General features: G+C 40.7%; 1 long non-coding RNA gene across 1 annotated transcript; it reads right to left on the minus strand.

The window, feature by feature from the left end:
* Positions 1-1,860: 1,860 nt before the first annotated feature.
* Positions 1,861-20,327, minus strand: LOC140508322 (uncharacterized). The gene is made up of 2 exons (XR_011968383.1): positions 6,955-20,327; positions 1,861-3,158 (listed from the first exon to the last, which is right to left on the minus strand). It is a non-coding gene; the product is annotated as an uncharacterized lncRNA (long non-coding RNA).
* Positions 20,328-20,397: the final 70 nt, after the last annotated feature.

Below are 20,397 nucleotides of genomic sequence, written 5' to 3' on the forward strand. Positions count from 1 at the left end.
GAGAAAGGGAAAGGTAGAATGGGTAGGTAGAATAAAAGAGGCAAGAAAAAGTTTTTCACAGTGGTGGGAAAGCAGGAAGAGGTGTCAAGGAATGCTTGAAACTTATTCTCATTGGAATTGACTCAAAGAGGGAATAATGTACACACTCAAATGGGTAAAGGGATAAGACTGGGGGGGGCATTGATAATAGAAGGGAGGGAAGATTGGGGGAGATGATAGAAGCAAAACACTTTTGAGAAGGGTGTGATGGCAAGCAAAAAAAAAAAAACTTTTGCTGTTTTTGTTTTAGTATAATCAAGTGCCTCTGATTGAATCTTGCCTTTATCAATCAAGAGTCTTTACAGGGAGTAAAGTACAGAAACAAGAGTTTCTTTAACTAGAAACAGAAACAGTATATGTATTTGTATTGTTAATTATTTTAATGTGATTAAAGATCTTCCCCACCCATTAATGGGCCTTCCCATTAAGGGGAGTTTGATTAGGGAAGATTTGTGGGAAGACCCAAGTCTTTTGTTAATAAGGCACTGGTTCTCAAGGGTTGTGATGCCCTCTGGCTTTAAAAATGGTATATTCTGATTGAGGTTTTACTTTGGTGTTTACTGACTGGAAGTGTTTGTTTGGCCAGATGAGGACTCTGGGAAGCAACCAAAGTCACCCCCCTTCCCCTGCCTTGAAAACCCAAATGTCAGTGCTTCCCTCTCTGGTAAAGATGGTCAGACAGTTGGGATCCAACTGTCTGTTGAATTCAGGCAGAGGATACCATGTCTGTTGATCTTTGGTTTCTCTGTATTTTCTTTGAAATCCAGGGTGCTGACTTCCCTGAACTAGGTGAATGATATATGTGCTTGATTAAAGGAATGATACATATGCTTGATTAAAGTGATTGTTAACCCCTCAAAAGTTGCCTTTCCTTTTATGAATGCAAATCTAAGAACCTGTGATAGCAAGCGCTCCCTTGTGTATGATGGGGTGCTTGCTGTTACAAAGGGACAGGGTAAAAGGAGAGAGAATAGAATAAAAGGGGGTGGGGAGAATAGGATGGAGGAAAATACGGTCAGCAGTCATAATTTTAAAAATATTTTCGAAGCTAGGCTTTTCAGATAAAGGCCTCATTTCTCAAATGTGTAGAGAACTGAGTCAAATTTATAATTATGAGAGCCATTTCCCAGTTGATAAATGATCAAAGGATATGAACAGTCAGTTTTCAGGTGAAGTAATCAAAACTATCTATAGCCATGTGAAAAAATGCTCTGAATCACTATTGACTGAAGCAATGAAAATTTAAAAATTCTGAGATGCTACCTCAAACCTATTGGAGTGGCCAGTGTGGGAGGCATGAGAAATGTCGGAAGGGATGTGGGAAAACTGAGACATTAGTGCACTCCTGGAGTTGTGAACTTATTAAACCACTCTGTAGAGCAATTTGGGACTGTCTAGGAGGTTATGAAACTGTGCAGGCATTTTGACCTAAAAATAGTATTACTAGGTCTGTATCCCAAAAGAGACAAAAAGCAGAAAGGAAAAGGACCTGTATGTACAAAAATATTTATAGCAGGTCTTTTCTGATAGCAGGAAGCTGGAAATTGAGAGAATAACCATCAAATGGGGAATTACTGAAGAAGTTGTGTTATGTGATTGTGATGGAAAGATGAGCTATAAGAAATGATGAGTAGGATATTCTCAGAGAAACGTGGAAGAATTTACATGAACAGATCCAAATTGAAGTGAGCAGAGTCAGGCAAATATTGTACACAGTAATATCAATATTGTAGAATGATCAACTGTGAATGACTTAGATATTCTCAGCAATCCAACGGTCCAAGATCTATCCCCAGAGAGAGATCTGATGGTGTCAGAATATAGTTTGAAGCATACTCTTTTTATTTTCTTTAGTTTTCTTGAGGGTTTTTGGTCTATGTTTTCTTTCACAATATGACTAATAAGGAAATATATTTTGCATGATTACGCATGTGTAACATGTCAAATTGGTTGGTTGGTTGTTGTCCTTCATCTTCGAAGAGGACCAAAATGACATCATCATGATAAAGTGAAATTTCAGTGTGTCCAACTGTGGCTGATCAGACCAATACAAGCTCAGAATGCTCTACTACAGGTTGTGCACAGATAGTCCATGTGAATATTTGGGGTGGATATCCCAAATTTGTGCATCCTGCGTTTACTTTGTGCTGTCTCAACTCTGCTTTGCTGAAACAGCACAGCACCCTTTCTGATGTGGGCACACTATGCCAAGAGGTCCTGTGCCAGTGTCTTCCATGTTGCACAGTTAAATCCAAAGTTCTTGAGAGAGACCTTGAGAGTGTCCTTGTATTGCTTCTTCTGATTACTATGTGATCATCTGCCCCATGTGAGTTCTCCATAAAATAGTCTTTTTGGCAAGCATACACTTTGCATTCAAACAAACGTGGCCAGCCTGTCGGAGTCGTGCTCTCTGAAGCATAGTTTGAATTCTTAGCAGTTCAGCTCAAGTAAGGACTTCAGTGTCTGGTACCTTATCCTGCCAGGTGATCCTCAGCATCTTCCTAAGACAGTTCAAATGGAAGTCATTCAGTTTCCTGACATAGCACTGGTAGACTGTCCATATTTCACAGGCATACAACAATGAGGTCAACACAACGACTCTGTAGGCCTTCAGTTTGGTAGTCAGTCTTCTCTGACTCTCCCAAACTTTTCTTCAGAGCCTCACAAACACTGAGCTAGCTCTGGCAATGCATGCATCAACCTCATTGTCAATGTGTACATCCCTGGAAAGTACACTACTAAGGTAAGTGAACTTATCCACAGCATTCAAAACCTCTCCATTTGTTGTAACTGATGGTTCCATGTATGGATGGTGTGATGGTAGCTGATGGAGCAACTGTGTTTTCTTGGTGTTGATTATTAGGCCAAAATTAGCTGAACCCCCAGGCAGTGGAGGGGGTGAACTTAATCAGATCTTTCCATATCCCAGGGGACATCAGCAAGATCATCTCACAAGATGCCCAATGAAGCCTCTAGCAAATGTTCCTTGGAAGCATCATACAGGAGTGAACACCAGAGCAACCCCAATGTGCCAGGTACTATGTTAAGAATTGGAGATAGAAAAAAGTGGCAACAACACTCCCTGGCCTCAGGGAGCTTATAATGGAAGGGGAGACAACCTAAAAAATATACAAAGACATACAGGATAAATAGGACGTAAGATTAAGAGGATTTGGAGAAGACTTGATTGCAGGGTTTTAGCTGGGACTTAAGGGAAGCCAGGAAGGTCAGTGGTCAGAGCAGAGAGTGATGGGTATTCCAGCCAGGGGGGACACCCAGAGAAAATGCTGGGAGCTGGAGGGTCTTGTGAGTGAAACATCCAGGAAACCAGTGTCACTGACTGGAGGAGGACAGGTGGGGGAGAAAGGTGTGAGAATACTGGAAAGGTAGCAGAATGCCAAGGTATGCAGGACTTTGGATTTCAGGCAGATCATTTTATATTTGCTCCTGGAAACAGCAGGGAGTCACTGGAGTTTGAATGGAGTAGGGAGGTGACATGGACAAACCTGCACTTCAGGAAAATGGCTTTAATGTTGCACTGAAATGGGGAGAGGCTTGAGGCAGGCCGACCCTCCCTCAGTAGCCTTAACGTGGAGTATGAAGGTGAATGATTACAATTCATTATGATTTTGGAGGGAAAAAGGGGGCCTGGGTAAGTGGGAAGGAGAGCAGTCTTTGTCTCCTTCCCTCAGGCATAGAAGAATAACTGAGATCTCTGTGGAGTCTTCCATCTAATTCAGTTCAGGACCTGGTAGGTCTGGGATCAGATCCCCAACTCAAAGGAAGGAGGGGTGTTTGCTTGGAGGCATCTCTGCATTACTGTGGCAGGGGTGGTAGCACTGATGCCAGGCCACCCAAATAACCCAGGCTGGGTAAAGAGAGCTTTGGACATTTGGTGCAGCCCCCACCTCACCCTCACGCACCTGAGCTGGGAGGAGCCACGTTTAACCTTTTCTGGCTAGGAAGGCCAAGGGTTGGAGGGAGAAGAGATACAAATATTGGGAGCTATGGGAGGCTGGAGAACAGACTCCAGGGAGCATTTACTGTCTATTCATTGACCTCTTTGTCCAGACTGAGAAGACATGGAAGAACCTGGTCTTTGGCCAGAGAAAGTAAGTCTGGGGTGCAGATAACCCCACCCCCAATCCCTGGTCTGGGCATCCCCACACCTATCTCCCTTCCTCGCACCTGCTTTGGTAGATCAACCTCCTCAGGACCAGGAAGTGTAGCATTTTTCAGAATCCTTTTAGCCTTGTGTCCCCCTCCTCCCCAAGAATCCCCCCTTCCTCAGAAGAGAGAACTCTCCAGTGGCCTGCCCCTCCCCCGATGCTAGAAGGCTACCTGCTAGAGGGGAAAGAGCTCTGCAGTTGGAATCAGAACCTACTCCCCCAGGTTCCACTCCTATTCGCTAGTAGTCATACATTGCTTTACATGTGCAATTTCATCTGATCCTCACAACTCTGCTAGGTAGGAGCTGTTCTCATTTCACAGATGAAGAAACTGAAGCTGAGAGGTGCAGTGACTTTCCCAGAGTTTTGGCCAGAGCATGCTGGGGGAGGATTCTTAACTGGGGTCTAACTGACTCCAGGCCCCAGGCTCTACTCACTTAGTAAGTCACTGAACCTCAGTGTTCTCCTCTGTAAAAGGAGGGACTGGACCTGGTGCTGGTGATCTTGAACTTTCAGATTTAAAATACACATGCATTTCTGTGACCTGGAAATAAGCTCAGAAAAAAAAACCAAAAACAAACCAACTTAGGGATGTTTAGAATTGGAAGGACATCAGAAAATGATCTTGGAATTGCGTTCCTTAAGGCCCCTGTGACTTGGGGCCAGTCACTGATCATTCTGAGCCTTGTTCCGCCAGGCAAAATGAGGGCCTGGAGCTCTGAGATCCCCTCTGACTCTAGCTCAGGGTCCTTTGAGAGCTGGCCACTTGAAAAGTGAACTCCAACCTGTGAAACCATCTCTGTCCCCATTTTCCTGGTTCCCTGCCACTCTCTTATCATGGACAGCATCTCAGCCCTGCTGAGGTCCAGGCTTAATTTGGAGAATCCTTCAAACACATTTTGGGGATCTGAATGAATCCTCATCCAACCACTGACTTTCTCCCCTACTCCAATTTTCCCAGGCTAACGAGATTCCTGTGGAGTCTTTTCATTCTCCACTCCTCTGTGCTCTGCCCTTCTCTCAGAGACAGTCTGTGGCCTCCCAGCCATTCTCTCATCTCATCTTCAAATGAACAAACAGAAAATACCTTCCTCCCCTCCCCCCAGCACTGGTCCATTTTCAAAAATTGTTCCAACAAACCTTGTTGACCTTACCACAGTGCCTGGCACTTAGGTTTCTGTTTTGTTTTTTATCATTTTAGAGGTTCTCAACTATGTCTGACTCTTTGGGACTTCTTTTGGGGTTTTCTTGGAAAAAAAATACTAGAGTAATTTGCCATCTCCTCCATCTCATTTTGCAAATGAGGTAATAATCATTTATGATCATTTGCCCCTTTTATGTCAGCAACTACAAGGCCAGAAGAAGCTAACCAGGACTATTCTGCTGTTTATGGCCATTAAGGATAAGGCTCCTTAGCCAGATACTACCTTTAATAATGGGATTTTCTTATCTTTGTATTTTATGGACATAGACTGTTATGTTAGTGAGGGAAAAGTGACTTGGCTTCAGAGACTAAAAAGTGGTCTTTGAGGCTACCTTCATGCCATGAGTCCTGCTTCACTCAGTTCTCTACAGCCCTCTTACTCCTCCCCCAGAAGCTCTGCTCTCCTTAATGTGGAGATCTCTCAATTGGCCCAATTCATATTTCTCTACTACTGCTCTCTAGATATCTTCAAACCACCCCCTCCCATACACTTTTCCTCCTTTAACTCTGGGAAGCACAATCACATCTATTGACCTCATGTCCTCCAAATCTGACCACTGGGGCTTTCATATAGCATATATCATAACCCTCCATCAGTGGATCACACCTTCCTAAAAAATTCTCTTAAAATTTGGCATTGTGGTAATATGTTCAGAAATTATAAACATAAAAATGAAGAATGTCGTTGGATCCAAATGACTCTATCACGGTATCTGAATCAACCAGTCTAGGGTGGGGGTGGGGAACCTGTGGCATTCAGGGCCTTCTGGATCCTTAGGGGAGACCTTTTGACTGAATCTAAATTTTACGGCACAAGTTTGTCAGATTTGGCAATTCAAGCATCAATGCTAAGCTTGCAGAGAGCACTTTCAGGAAAGGATGGATGAAAGCTAAGTTAGATAAAGGGTTAAGGAGCAAGTAGAGGGCAGGAAGGTGGCCCAGGGCTCTATGCTCTGGGCTTGGAATCAGGAATACTCATATGTATGACTTCAAACCTGGCCTCAGACACTTACCAGCTGTGTGATCCTGAGTCATTAAGTCACTTAGCTCTGTTTGCTTCAGTTCATCATCTCTAAAATGAACATAACAAGGAAATGGGAAACCAGTCCTGTATCTTTGCTCAGAAATCCTCAAATGGGATCTAGAAGAGTCAGACACAACTGAAACAATTGTATAGCTACTAAGCAGTGAGTGAGATAGAAAAGTAGAAAGTTCAGCCAGATGCTTCAAGGAGTTTGGCTGAGAAAAGGAGGTGAGACAGAATGATTGTTCAAAAAGGTTTAGGGAAAGCTTCTTTAAAGACGGGGGAGATGGGCATATTTGAAGTCAGTAGGAAAGGGACCAGCTAATTTAGAAAGGTTAACAACATGAGGACCTGGGTGTGAGGAATGAGTCAGTGTGATAATTGTTGGGGAGGATAGGATGGGGTGGGAATGAAATGGTCATGGACTGGATTGGCCTTTGTAAAAGCAAGGCTCCCACTTTTTTAGAGAATGGAGAAAAGAAGATGCTATAAGATCTCATGAAGAGGTTCTGACTCACCATACCCAGGGCCATCTCGAACCTTCAGTATAAGAATAGAGAATTCTTCTTCATTTGGCTGGAAACAGGCTCATACTATTCAGGTGAGGCCACATTGTGAATATTCTCTCCTTAGAATTCTTTTCATGCTTTATTACAGACTTTTAGCAAATTGACTTGATAATTTCTTGGTTCTCTCCTCAGGGGTCACTGTTGTTTTTTTTTCTCCCAGAATATACAGTATTTACCAATTTCTCACAAAGTCTTCATAGAATATTATTAATATGTCACTTAGGACACAAGAGGAATTACCCATGACCTCATTTTCTCATCCACAGAGTCTCAAGCATTACTAATAGAACACATATCTTGTCCCTAATTCCATCAGGAGAAGCATTGTATAGTAAGACATCTTTCCAGCTTTTATTATTCCACCATGATTTTCACTTCAAATGTGAAATGCTTGTCTCCATATTCTACTGGGTTCTTAATAAATGGTTTCAAGCTTTGATTGTGACACTCATAAAGGTTATATGAGCTTTAGCAAATCCCTTGTCTTTGCTTCCATTTCCTTCTCTAAGCTAAAGAGGGTTGGACTAGATCAATTCTGGAGTCTCTCAGCTCTAAATCATGGATTTTTGACGATTTAGGACTTAGTGACATTCAAAGATGTGGTTGTAGACTTCACTAAGGAGAAGGAGGGCATCTTGGACCATTCCCAGAAAGAACTGTATAAAGAGGTCATGATGGAGAATGTCCAAATCTTGCTGTCCCTGGGTAAGGACCATTTCCCCTCTTTTCTTGGTGTTAATTGTCAGGCCCAAACTAGCAAAAATGGCAGAGAATGGATCAATATTCTGATGCATTTCAGCCGCAGAATCTGCATTGAGTACACATTCTTCTGCATGCACCAACTCTCCATCTACTTTGGTCTTGGCTTGTTGCCTTTTCAAGTTATCAATTGTCTGACCTTTCTGCCATATTCTTCCTCAGTGAAAAGTGTCTGACAACTTCACTGAAAATGTCACATTAAAAAGAATGAGAAGTGATTCTGGCAAGGTGGCAGAAGAGCACAGGAAATACTTGGCTCTCCATGAATGTCCTTAATGGAAGAAAACAAATTGCCCCAAACTCTAGACAGTATAAAATACCTGGAAGTCCAACTGCCAAAACAAAAACAGGAACTATATAAACCAAATTTAAAAAGACTTTATATACAAATAAAATCAGATTTAAACTATAGAAACATTAATTGTTCATGGGTAAGTATGACCAATATAATATAAATGACAACTTTATCCAAACTGATTAACATATTCAATAAAAATCTACTTAAATTACTGAATTAGAAAAAATAAGAAAATTAATTTGGGAAAACAAAACGTCAAGAATATCAAAAGGAAATAATGAAAGAAAAAATGCAATGGAAGGAGGTTTGGCACTACCAGATCTTATGCTCTATTATAAGGCAATGTCTGGTACTGCATAAGAAATAGAAAGAAAGATCAATGGAATAGTGTATACATACACATAGCAGACAATAAACATAATTACCTTATATTTGACAAGTGTAAAGACTTAATATTTTGGGATAAGAATTCATTATTTGGTAAAAAATTGTTGAGAAAACTGGAAAGTAGTGCATCTGAAACTGTGTATACACACACACAAACACACACACACACACACCTATTTGTGTACATAATGATAGCCAACTCTCAGGAAATACTAAGCATAACAATAAGAGAAGAAATAGAAGTAATTAGAATAGGGAATGACGTAATAAAACTAATTCTTTTTGGAAGATGATATAATGATATACTTGGAAAATCCCAAAGACTCAATCAAAAAGTTTATTAAAGAAGTTAGTAATTTTAGCAAAGTAGCAGGGTACGATTTAAACCTACATAAATCATAAGCATTCCTATATATCACTAATAGAACCACGTAGGAATAGATAGTAAGAGATGCCTCATTTAAAATAACTCTCGACATTATAAATTCCTGGGAGTACAGCTGTGAAAACAAACCCAGGAACTATGTGAACATAAATCTAAAAAACATTTTATGCAAATGAAATCAGATTTAAGTCACTAGAGAGATATTCATTTTTTCTGCATATGAGGGGCCAATATAATAAGAATGACAATTTCACCTAAACTAATATCATCAATTTCAACCCAATTAAATTGTCAAAAACATATTTTACTGAATTAGAAAAAAATAACATTCATGTGGAAGAACAAAGAGTCAAGAACATGGAAGGAACTAATGAGAAATAATGAAAAAGAAAGAGATTTAGTGGAACCAGATCTTAAACTCTATTATAAGGCCCTCATTTTCAAAACTACATGCTACTTGCTAAGAAATAAAAAGATAGGTCAGTGGAACAGAGAAGACATACAATTTATAGTAACAAATAAACACAGAAACTTTATATTTGACAAGTGAAAAGACAGGATTTTGGGGTAAGAATTATTTGGTAAGGGGGAGGAGCCAAGGTGGTGGGGTAGAAAGATACACAGACACTTAGCTCTTACCCCACAGCCCATAAAATACCTGTAAAGAAGAACTCTCAACAAATTCTAGAGCAGCAGAAGCCACAGAACAACAGAGTGGAGGAGATTTGTGTTCCAGAGAGACCTGAAAAACTGATGGGAAAGGTCTGTCACACACTGGACTCGGAGCAGAGCCTAGCCCTGCCTTGGTCGCGTGGGCACAGAGAGGAGCAGATCCAAGCAGGCTTCAAGGATGGATCTCCAGTGGCAGCACAGATCCCTCAACCCACAGGCACCAAATGTGAGTGAGAGGGTCTTTTCAGCTGGCCAGGGTGGCCCCATAACTCAGGCCCCCTCAGGAGGCAGCAGTGGAGGCAGCAGTGGACAAGGGCTCCCAAAGCAGACAGGAGCCCATGTCCATTGTTGAAGGTCTCATTGTAAACCCCTGAGGGAACTGAACCTGATATGGTGGCCCTGCCCCCACCTCAGCAGCTGAACTTAATCTCACACTAAATAGCAGCCCCGTCCCTGCCTAAAGCCCCAGAGGCTTGGGAGCAGCATTTGAATCTCAGCCGCCAAGCACTGGCTGGGCGGAACTCGAGGTGAAGTGGTTGTGGAGAGGAAACTCAGAAGTCAAGAAAAAGCTGGGAAAATGCCCAAAAGAGGGGTGGAAAAAATAAGACCATAGAAGGTTACTTTCTTGGGGAACAGGTGTCTCCCCCTATCCTTTGATTCCAGATCTTTGCAACAAGAACAAACAGACACTGTCTTTTTGTGTTTTGTATATGAGTTTTTATGCTTTTCTTGTGACTTGTTCAGAGTTTAGAGGTCTCGTGGTTATCACTGGGTCAAGGACTTGCAGATGAGTGAGTTTTGGAGCATAGTTCCAAATTGTATTATAGGCTGCCATCCTTTGATGTTAATGCTGTGTAAATTTTCATGTCAAGGGTGTTTTTTATACACAACATGTTGTCAGGTTGTGCTTCCTAATGCATTCTGTCTTTCTCCTCTTTTTATGGGTGAATTCATTCCATGCACATTTTGTTGTTTGTGTTTTCTCCATCATATCCTCTTTCTTCTTTGCCTGGCCTTGATCTGTAGAAAGAAAAAGTAGGAGAGAGAAGGGATGGAATCAACACTAGTCATCTGTAATTCAAATGGCCTGATCCCCACTCCTCTCTACACCTTGTCTTCCCTCCACCCCAATCCCAGATACCTGACTGTAATACTATTTTAAAAGTCTATTATCTCTCTCTCCCCTTTTGGAAGTTTCCTGTATTTGACTAATTCTGCTTTATAAAGCATTCTTCTCCTCATTGACTTTTTAGACTTCTTTTGCCATCTGAGTTAGTCTATTTTTAAAGGTGTTATATTCTTCAGCATTTTTTTGAGTCTCCTTTAGCAGGCTGTTGACTTGCTTTTCATGATTTTCTTCCATCGTTTTCATTTCTCTTCCCAATTTTTCCTCCACCTCTCTTACTTGATTTTCAAAATCCTTTTTGAGCTCTTCCATGGCCTGAGACCATTGCATATTTATTTTGGAGGTTGTAGATGCAGAACCCTTGACTTTTATGTTGTTGGTATGCATTGTTCTTCCTCATCTGAAAGGATGGAAGAAAATAACTGTTCACCAAGAGAGTAACCTTCTGTAGTCTTATTTTTTTCCCCTTTTTTTGGGCATTTTCCCAGTCAATTCCTTGACTTTTGAGTCCTTTGTCAAGAGGAGGGTATACTTTATGGACCTGTAAGTTCCAAGTTCCTCTAAGGTGGCACAATCAAGGGAGCTGGCCTGTGCTCTGGTCTGGGAGCAACCACAACCTTTTCTGCTCAGGATCTGCAAATAGAATTCCCTCTCCAGAGCCTCCACCAGCTCCACCAGCCAGCGTTCCTCCTCACCCCAGGACCACCACTCAGGGTTGAGATCCAGATCAGCAGCTCAATTCCCCTTGGGTCTTTAGGCTGATGGCTACAAAAATGGATGCTGCCACCACCTGAGGCCAACTAGGGCCGGGGTTAGGGCAAGATCCTGTTCCCTTCTCACGCAGGTGAAAGTGCTTTCTCACTGACATTTGAAGTTGTCTTTGATGTTTGGTGGGTGAGAGATCTGGAAACTGCAGCTGCTACCCAGGATTGCATGCCCTGAAGCTTGCTCCAGTTCTGTCCCTGCCATGCCACGTGACCAAGACTGGACTACGCTCCACTCTGAGCCCAGTGTGATAGACCTTTCCTGTCAGCCTTCTAGGATGCCTTGGGCTGGAAATCTCTTTCACTCTGCCATTTTGTGACTTCTCCTGCTCTAGAATTTGTGTAGAGTCATTTTTTTTACAAGTATCTTATGGGCTGTGAGGGGAGAGCTTCTACAGGTCTGTTCTCTACTTTGCCATCTTAGCTCCACCCTCTGAGTCTTTGGATTTATCAAACAATAGACTACCATAGTTCCTGACTATTGTGTTTTGCGTGCCTAAACTGTTCCACTGATCCACCACCTTATTTCTGCTTTGATTTTATTAAATTGAAAAGTTTTTGCAAAAGCAAAGTCAATATCAGGAAAGAAGCAGAAAACTGGGAACCAATTTTTACAGCCAGTGTCACTAATAAAGGTGTCATTTCTAAAATATATAGAGAACTGAGTCAAATTTATAAGACTACAAGTCATTCCCCAATTGATAAATGGTCAAAGGATGCAAACAGGCAGTTTCCAGAGGAACAAATTAAAGCTATCTATTGTCATATGAAAAAATGCTCTAAACCAATGTTGATTAGAGAAATGCAAATCAAAATAACTCTGAGGTACTACATCACACCTATCAGATTGGCTAACAAGACAAAAAAGGATGATGATAAATGTTGGAGAAGATTTGGGAGAGTTGGAACACTAATTCATTGTTGGTGGAGCTGTGATCGAACCACTCTGGAGAACAATTTGGAACTTTGCTGAAAGAGCTATAAAACTGTGCATATGCTTTAACCCAGCAATACCACTTCTAGGTCTGTACCCCAAAGAGATCATAAAAATAGGAAAAGAACCCACATGTACAAAAATATTTACAGCAGCTCTTTTTGTGGTGGCCTAGAATTGGAAATTGAGGGGATGTCTGTCAAATGGGGAATGGCACAAAAAGTTGTGGTACGTGAATGTAATGGAATACTATTGCATTATAAGAAAAGATGAGCAAGCAGACTTCAGCAAGACCTGGAAAGACTTAAATGAACTGATGCTGAGTAAGGTGAGCAGAACCAGAAAAAACATTGTATACAGTAACAGCCACATTGTGCAATGACTGATTTCATAGACTTGGCTCCTCTCAGCAGTACAAGAATCTAAAACAACTCCAAAAGACTCATGATAGAAAATGCTATACACAATCAGAGAAAGAACTATGGAGTCTGAATGGAAATAGAAATGTACTACTTGCTATTTTTTTCTTTTGTTGTTTTCTTTCTTCTTTCTTGGGGATTTCTCAAATTGTTTCTATTACTTCTTCCAACATGACTAATATGAAAATATGTTTAATAAGAATGCATATAGAGGGCCTATATCAGATTGCATGCTATCTTGGGGAAGGAAGGAAGGAAGGAGAGAAAACTGAAAATTCAGAAACGTGTGGAAGTGAATCTTGAAAACTAAAAATAAATAAATAATTTTTAAAAGGGAAAAAACTTCTTAAAAACTGCATTTGGGCAAGAGTAAGTTAATGTTATAAGACCCTCAGAAATATTGAAAACCAAAAGAATGAAAAAAGTAGAAGAGAATGTGAAATAGCCTATCAGAAAGACAAATCATAGGGAGAACAGGTCAAGGAGATATAATATAAGAACTGTTACACTACCTCAAAGGTATGTTCCAAAAAAAAAGTTTGGACAAAATATTTGAAGACATTGTTAAGGAAAATGTCCCTGAAGTTCTAGAACTAGAATAAAAAAGAGATAGAAAGTTATAGACCAACTTCTTTAATGTACATGGATGCAAAATTCCCAAATAAAATAATAGCTAGTAGATGATAATGATATGTTACAAGGATTCTATGGTATGACCAATTGGAATTTATACCAGGAATGCAGGGATGCTTTAACCTACAGAAAATTATTTACATAATTGATCATATTAAAAATAAAAATCATATGAATGTATACATAGTTGAATAAAAAACTTTTGATCAAATACAATATTAATTTATATTAAAAATTCTTGAAAGTGTAAGTATAAATGGATTTTTTCCTTAAATTGATAAAAAGTAATTACCTAAAACCACCAGCAAATACTATTTGTAATGGAAATAAGCTGGAAGCCTTTCCAGTATGGTCAGGTGTGAAACAAAAATGCCCACTGTCACCAATGTTATTCAGTACTGTAATGGAAGTCATAGAATAGCAAGATGAGAAGAATATGAAATAGAATCAGTCCAAGGAATGAAGTAATAAAAATATCTCTTTTTGTAGATGATATATGTGGAAAATCCCAAAGACACAACTAAAAACTTAGATGAAATGATGAATAATTTATAGCAAAGTACTATATACATTCTTATTAAACATATTTTCATATTAGTCATGTTGGAAAGAAGTAAGCAGCCCTATACATCACCAACCAAAACCCTGCAAGGAGAGATAATGAGAAATACCTCATTTAAAATACCTCTTGATGGTACAGAATTTCTGTGAGTATACCTGGTACAACAAAACCAGAAACTACATGTACATAAATATAAAAAAGTCCAACATTTTATACAAGTTTTCATCTCATATATACAAAGATCTTTGCAAAATCTAAAAGAATACAAGTCATTCCCCAACTGATAAATGGTCAAAGGGTATGGACAGGCAGTTTTCCAATAAGGAAATCCAAACAATTTATAGTCCTATGAAAAAATGCTTCTAGCAATGTGGACTTCTGTCCAATACTATGAAGGAAGCAGGAGAATTGGGGGGGCCACACAGTATTTAAGCAAGTAACTAAGAATTTTACTCAATAGGAGGTCACAGATATTTTAAGTCGATTCACCCCCAAAATGGGAGAGTCACTAGTATCTTGGATGGTGAGAATCAGAGACAAGGAGGCTGGAGGAGTGTAGGTAGATAATATAGATAGTTCGAAATTTATAGATATTAGTCAGAATCCCTTTGTACAACAAGCTTTTAGTTATTATCACATTTAAGGAGGTGACAATGGAGAAAAGTTTGTTAGTTTTAGTTGCCAAGGGATGCAGTCAACACTATCCCACTGACTCTATGTGGCCTCATGGAGACAGACCCTGGTATTTGCTCAGAGACTGAATGAGAAAGTTAAAGGAAGAGGTAATGAAAACAGCAATTATGATTGGAGATGCAGATATGTATCCACAGCACTCCCTTAATAGTTTCTTATAGAAATATAATAGTGAAGACTGCTCCTCCTGCTTATAAACACATAATTTTGACTCTACTAATTCAGGAAATAGGGTACCCTCTTTTAGAGGTGGTAGATAAGATTGCACAGTTAGTTGAGTTAGGGGAAAGGGGAAAAAATAAATTTCCTCAAGAGAGAAGAGCAAATAGCCAGGGGATTCAAAGTCGCAATAGATTAACAAGGAGAGAAATGTTTACTGCTTTATTGAGAGCAGGAATAGAATATGGAAGAATAGATGGCATTAGAACTAATGAACTATATAGGATATACTGAGAAAAAGGACTTAATATGAGATGGAATAGCGAAGTAAGAACTGCCCCTGCATATCCTCCTGAATCACTGTATTGAAGTTTGTCACACCTGCAGGGAGAATAGGACACTAGCCAAGTCCCAGCTGGGATTAAAGAAGTATATAGATGGGATTACAGACCCATATCAGCCACTGTAACTAGGGCATTAATAGATACTGGGGTAGAGGCCTCCCTTATATATGGAAATCCCGATAAATTTAAACATGGAACTCCTGTTACCATCACAGGACTAGAAGGTGTTGAAATTCCAGCCTGACAAGTTAAACTAATGATGAAAGTCTGGCAATTACCTAAGAAAGAATATACAGTGGTAATTGTACCTGTTCCTGAATACACCATTGGGATAGATATATCAAGAGGTATGATTAAATTTGCCTGAGGGAAGATACGAATTTGCAGAAAGGAAGACAGGAATTAATGCAGTTCTAGTGGGCCATGGACTCCAGAAGCAAGGCTGACACTATATTTACCCTGCTTCCATTTATTGTCTTCTTATTCTTTTTGGCCTTTGTTTGTTTCTTTAACCTGTTTCCAAGATTTGTCTCCTACAGACTTAGTGCTCTCCACTTGTAGATGACTGACTGCTTAAGCTGAACATCACCCTCTATCCAAGACTACGATACCTTACCCCTGGAACTGGCATTGACCAAGCTCTCAATACTGGTTTAGGAGATGACCCCTTAAATGGAACCTCACAACGCAGGGATAGCTCTATGTCCAATCTCAGCAGGAAGTAGTTTCAGAAGATGAGACCTTCACCCCTTACCCCAGGAAATTTTGGGTCCCATTTATTTAAAGGGGAAATGATGAGGTACTTATGCCAAAGGCCCCACCCTAAGATATGGTTTTATTTGTTGATTTTGTGTTATCCCTTTTATACTGTTATGCAAGTTATGTTGATACAAGTTACCCCTAAAGTTCCATCTGCCTATGCAATGGGGCTGAACGTAATGTTAATAGAATAGGAAGATCTTCCCTACCCATTAATAGACCTACCACACAGAGCCTGTGATCACATGGAGCCTGCATCACAGGGAGTTCAGACTGGGAGGAGCTTGCCCAAGGAGGAGAGAGAGAACGGGAGCAGAGAATGAGAACAGGCAGAGTTGAGAGAGAAAGAGAAGCAAGGTGTGGGTTGGTGGAAGGAGGAATTTGTCTAGGGTTATTTGTTTTTGTGGGGAGGCCTGACAGAAAGAAGGTTTAAGATGTCTATGCTCCTTGGACTAGTGATAAGTATCCTGTTAAATATTACCTCCTGGTATTCTAATGATGTCTCAAATATATACTTTGGTTTTGCCTTTGAGGAAGAGAGTTTATTATATTTTTTGAATTTGCCCTGGAAATCTGCATGCACATTCATAGTGACTGCTGTGGGTACACAGGTCCTTAACTTGAGACACTATCTTAAATAGTTGGACTTTTCTTAATACTTTATGAGCACATACTATGTTGTGGCATGTTAATGGTAAAGAAAACAAAGATATTCTAGGTCATAATTTCAATTGAAACTTTGTCAACTGTCTCCTCTTACAGTATTTATCACCTATCAGTTAAGAAAAATCCTTTCTCATACCATGGGTAAACATATATGGAAATCATAAATTAAAGTGACATCGAAACAATTGTTCTAAAACAATCCTGGGTTTGTTCTAAAATGTATTTAAGTCTTCTCATTCTTTTTATCAGACGGTCAAATTTTATCTGGCTCCATGCATGCATGTATTCTGCTAGCTTTAAGGTAATAAAACAATATCGATTTATACATCACCTAGCCTGTTTGCCTCCTTTAACCAAACTATCAGGTCACCAGGATCTAATTACCAAGGGAAGGGCTCCTGTTGTAGCAAAGACTTCATTAGGTCTCCCACCAAGAGACCTCATTAAACATTACCCTGTGTATAAAACCCTATACATCTAATTTTTTTCATTGAAAACCTAATGTTTGTCATCCCTCTGCAATATTTTATGGCATTCATAGATGATCATTTTTTCAGCCATTCCCCCATTATTTGGTACAAAGTGTTTTCTGTTGTTTGCTTGCAGAAAAATTCCTTCTTTAAATGTTTTGGTAGCTGTTGGACATTAATTACAGTAATGTTTTCTTTAAGCTTCTAGATGGTGCAGGGGGTAAAGTACTAGGGTTTGGACCACTAGGCCTGAATTCCAGTTCAGTCTCTGGTACTTCCTAGCTGTGCGTCACCTAATCCTGCCTGAGTCTCCCCATCTGTAAAATGGGGATAAATCCTCAGTTGAGCTGAGGATTTAATTAAGATATATTTGTGAAATGCTTTGCAAACATTAAATCACTATGGAAATACTGGCTATTTTCATGACTATCATTCCTTGGATCGTTAGTCTCATAATAAACTCAGTTGGCTAAAACATATGGATTGTGCTTGTCCATTTTCAAAGAGGACCATGACATCAGGGAAATGATGGCAAGACTTGCAGTTGACTTTGATTTGTGTGAGGGAGGGCTGTGCAAGGTCACGAACCTCACTTTCTCCTCCAGAGCCATCTGGGTCCAGTGGCCAGATATTCATTAGGATGACTGCAGATGTTCCAGGATGCAATGGGAGACCCTGGCCCTTTCAGTCTCAGGCCTTTTCAGGCACTCACTTAGAGTGAGATAATGCCCATTCAGTGAACAGGCCTCTAAGAAATGAGTCAAGGGATAGTCCGTTTAATTAAAAAAAAAATCAAACTGGGAGGAGAAGACCCTCAGAATTGCTTGTTGGAACTTGGGCAGGGACCTACAGTGGTCCAATGTAGGACCTCCAGAGTGAAATGAGTTGAAGGAAGGAAGGAAGAAAGAAGAAAGATAGGAAGGAAGAAAAAAGAAGAAAAGAAAGAAAGAGAGGAAGGAAGGGAGACAGGAAGGGAGGAAAGGAAGGAAGGATGGAAGGGAGAAAGGAAAGGAGGAAGTAAGGAAGGACAGAGGGAATCTTGACAGTAAACCCCAAGTTAACTGAGCAGCTTCCAGTCATCAAAATTTACCTTCCTTTGGAGAGGAGAGGAAAAGGGATAGGACACTTCAGCTGAGAGAGAGTGGGAGGCAGAAAGAGAAAGAGACATAGTCAGAGAGAGTCCCAGATCTTTCCCAAAGGAAATTTGCTTACATTTCTTAAGATCACAGAGAAAAACCATTTTCTTCAAACAATTGCATTGGATGTTGTAAAACATTCTCTTTTATTTGAGATCTATTGATACTGTTTTAAGCTAGTGGGTGGGCCTTTTTAAAAAAGGAAATGGGGAAATGATCAAAGAAAAATGATTATCATACGAATGTAACTACTGAACCCCCAGTCACTGGAGGGGGTGGCCCTAGTTAATCAGATGTTTCCATATCCCCAGGGACATCAGCAAGGTCATCAGACAAGATGCCAAATGTTCCTTGGAAGTGTCAGACAGGACTGAACACCAGAGTAACCCCAACGTGCCAGCCACTGTGCTAAGGCCTGGAAATACAAAAAGTGGCCAACAACAGTCCCTACCCTCAGGGATCTTACAATGGAAGGGGAGACAACCTACAAGTCTGTAGTAAGTGAGCTATAGACAGGATAGTTGGGACATCATTAGCAGAGTGAAGACCTTGGAATTAAGAGGGTTGGAGAAGACTTACTGCCAAAGGCAGGATTTTAGCTGGGACTTAAAGGAAGCTAGGCAGGTCAGTGGTCAGAGCAGAAGGTGGAGAGTATTCCAGGCACAGGGGGACAGTCAGAAAAAATGCTAGGAGCTGACAGCTGGAGAGTCTTGTGACTGAAACCTCCGGAGACCAGTGTTACCATATAGAGGGGGAAACTTGGGGAGGAAGGTGTAAGAAGACTGGAAAAGTAGGAGAGGGCCTAGTTATGCAGGGCTTTGAATCCCAAACTGAATATTTTGCATTTGCTCCTGGCAACAGCAGGGAGCCACTGGAGTTTATTGAGGTGACATGGTCACACCTACACTGGAGGAAGATGACTGGGACTGGACTGGAATAGAGAGAGACTTGAGGCAGGCAGAACCCCTCCCCGGGTAGCTATTGTGATAGTCCAGGTGTAAGGTGATGGTGGTTTGTTGGAAGGAGACTGAGAAACCTTAATGTGGAATACAAAGGTTGATAATCATTTAATATAAATTTTGGACTTTAACAAGGCGCAGAGCTTGAAGAAGAGCCTGGACCTAACAGTCTTTGTTCTCTGAAGTAAACTCAGAAAATACCTCTTCCTGTGTCAACAAAGCCAGATGGGACTGACTTAGCATTCTTTATGACACCCTTAACCCTAGACACTATCTTGAATAATGGGACTTTTATCATATCTTAATATTTTGTGGACATATACTATGTTATGATGTTAATGGTAAAGAAAACACTGATATCTTGGGTCCTAATGTCAATTGAAAATTTGTCAACTCTGTTATCTTATTGTATTTACAACCTATGTAATTAAGAAATTCCTTTCTCATGATATAGTTAAACACATATGGAGACCAAAAAACTGAAGGGCACAGAGAACCTTGGATTGTCCTAAAACAGATTTAAACCTGGTCATTCTTGTATTAATCAGAAGTTTTTCTGGATCCATGATCATGTAACTGCTAGCTTTAAGGGAATAAACAAAATGCATTTAAACTGTTTGCCTTTTTTATTCAAACTTCCAGGTCGACAAGGTGAATGATGATAATTCATTATTTTATTAGGCAGAAGGAGGACCTGGGAAGTGGGAAGGGTAGAAGGCTACATACATGTCTTTGTCTCATCTCATGCACAAAAGAATAACTGAGATCTCTCTGGAGAGTCTGATTCATTCTGGCATTGGGGTGGAGGGGGCATCCGATCAAAGGAAGGAGTCTCTGCTTGGAGACAACTCCCCATTATTGGGGCAGGGCTGGCAGCAGTGAACAGGTCACCTGACTCACTCGGGATGGGCAAAGAGACCTTTGGACTTTCAGTCCTCCCCTACCTGCACTAAGAGGAGGCCACCCAAGCAGGCTGGAATCAAGTTTGAATTCTCCTGCTGAGAATTCCCCCCAGATTAATACGTTCATTTTCCATGAGCTACCTCAGCAGGCACATGCCCTGGACACAGGGGAGCCTCTTTACCGGAAGGAGCCCGCAGGGAGCCAGGGTCTTGCTCACTCCCAGATGCCTCTGCTGGGGTTCGCTGGCTGACCACAGTGACTTGTAACCCCCCCCCTCCCCCCAAACTGGCCCAAACCAGCCTTGCAGTCAGCTGCTCCTGTTGAGGGTCCCGCGTCTGTGTCCACCTGACCCTGGGAAAGGCCG

The sequence above is a fragment of the Notamacropus eugenii genome, chromosome 5, assembly GCF_028372415.1.
Source record: "Notamacropus eugenii isolate mMacEug1 chromosome 5, mMacEug1.pri_v2, whole genome shotgun sequence".
In the NCBI taxonomy this organism is placed as follows: Eukaryota; Metazoa; Chordata; class Mammalia; order Diprotodontia; family Macropodidae; genus Notamacropus; species Notamacropus eugenii.